Here is a 752-nt window from a genome sequence, read left to right as displayed (position 1 = left end):
ACACACACTCACACACACACACACACACACATATATATATATATATATATATATATATATATATATATATATATATATATATATTTATATATATATATATATATATATATATATATATATATATATATATATATATACCAGGCTATGTCCATTTGTGTACGTTTGCACGCATTTTTGTGTGTTATGTATACTTTTCATTCGTTAATGAAACTCAGAACTTTCAAACCATTCTTGAAATAGAATAATTTAAAAAGGAGGTTAAGCACCAGCTTTTATTTTGGTTTTAAAAAGGAAGTTGATAAGGAATGGTTATAATGCCCTTTCTTTTTTTTTTACTATTCAATAAGAGGCTATGTTAGAAAAGTGTGTCGTAAACCGTTTATCTGTATCACATCCTTACACACGTTATTGTAGACGTTTGTTATCGTGTGTAAATGCATATGTGCATACATTGTTATTTATACTTCCATTAAAAATTATATTTCAGTTGTCATTTTGATTATATTATATGCATTTAGAAGTAAAGAGATTTTGTTTCAAAAGCAAACCATTGTTCTTTAGTCTTAGGTAGTGCCATAGCCTCTGTACCATGGTCTTCCACTGTCTACGGTTAGAGTTCTCTTGCTTGAGGGTACACTCGGGCACACTATTCTATCTTATTTTTATCTTCCTCTTTTTTTTTTTTTTTTTTTTTTTTAATGATGTGTTGGGTAGGTTTAATAGAAAGGCCATGGATGCCTGGTTTTTTTATC

The sequence above is a fragment of the Palaemon carinicauda genome, chromosome 2 (assembly GCF_036898095.1).
Source record: "Palaemon carinicauda isolate YSFRI2023 chromosome 2, ASM3689809v2, whole genome shotgun sequence".
NCBI lineage: Eukaryota > Metazoa > Arthropoda > Malacostraca > Decapoda > Palaemonidae > Palaemon > Palaemon carinicauda.
The sequence above is the reverse complement of the archived record's forward strand: the minus strand, read 5'-3'. Positions refer to the sequence as shown.